Source organism: Salvelinus alpinus, chromosome 3 (assembly GCF_045679555.1).
Source record: "Salvelinus alpinus chromosome 3, SLU_Salpinus.1, whole genome shotgun sequence".
In the NCBI taxonomy this organism is placed as follows: Eukaryota; Metazoa; Chordata; class Actinopteri; order Salmoniformes; family Salmonidae; genus Salvelinus; species Salvelinus alpinus.
The window spans coordinates 80,278,792-80,280,152 of NC_092088.1; positions in this window are offsets into that span (position 1 = coordinate 80,278,792).

A 1,361-nucleotide genomic window follows, 5' to 3' on the forward strand; every position below is an offset into this window, starting at 1 on the left:
TCACTATGTAAAACCACAGCTTAGTATGCCACTATGTAAAACCACAGCTTAGTCTGCCGCCATGTAAAACCACAGCTTAGTATGTCACTATGTAAAACCACAGCTTAGTATGCCACTATGTAAAACCACAGCTTAGTCTGCCGCCATGTAAAACCACAGCTTAGTATGTCACTATGTAAAACCACAGCTTAGTATGCCACTATGTAAAACCACAGCTTAGTCTGCCACCATGTAAAACCACAGCTTAGTATGTCACTATGTAAAACCACAGCTTAGTATGCCACTATGTAAAACCACAGCTTAGTCTGCCACCATGTAAAACCACAGCTTAGTATGCCACTATGTAAAACCACAGCTTAGTCTGCCGCCATGTAAAACCACAGCTTAGTATGTCACTATGTAAAACCACAGCTTAGTATGCCACTATGTAAAACCACAGCTTAGTCTGCCACCATGTAAAACCACAGCTTAGTATGCCACCATGTAAAACCACAGCTTAGTATGTCACTATGTAAAACCACAGCTTAGTATGTCACTATGTAAAACCACAGCTTAGTATGCCACTATGTAAAACCACAGCTTAGTCTGCCACCATGTAAAACCACAGCTTAGTATGCCACCATGTAAAACCACAGCTTAGTATGTCACCATGTAAAACCACAGCTTAGTCTGCCACCATGTAAAACCACAGCTTAGTCTGGCACCATGTAAAACCACAGCTTAGTATGCCACCATGTAAAACCACAGCTTAGTATGTCACTATGTAAAACCACAGCTTAGTATGTCACTATGTAAAACCACAGCTTAGTATGCCACTATGTAAAACCACAGCTTAGTCTGCCACCATGTAAAACCACAGCTTAGTCTGCCACTATGTAAAACCACAGCTTAGTATGTCACTATGTAAAACCACAGCTTAGTATGTCACTATGTAAAACCACAGCTTAGTCTGCCACCATGTAAAACCACAGCTTAGTCTGCCACTATGTAAAACCACAGCTTAGTATGTCACTATGTAAAACCACAGCTTAGTCTGCCACTATGTAAAACCACAGCTTAGTATGTCACTATGTAAAACCACAGCTTAGTCTGCCACCATGTAAAACCACAGCTTAGTCTGCCACTATGTAAAACCACAGCTTAGTATGTCACTATGTAAAACCACAGCTTAGTATGCCACTATGTAAAACCACAGCTTAGTATGTCACTATGTAAAACCACAGCTTAGTATGCCACCATGTAAATCCACAGCTTAGTATGCCACTATGTAAAACCACAGCTTAGTATGTCACTATGTAAAACCACAGCTTAGTATGCCACCATGTAAAACCACATCTTAGTATGTCACCATGTAAAACAAG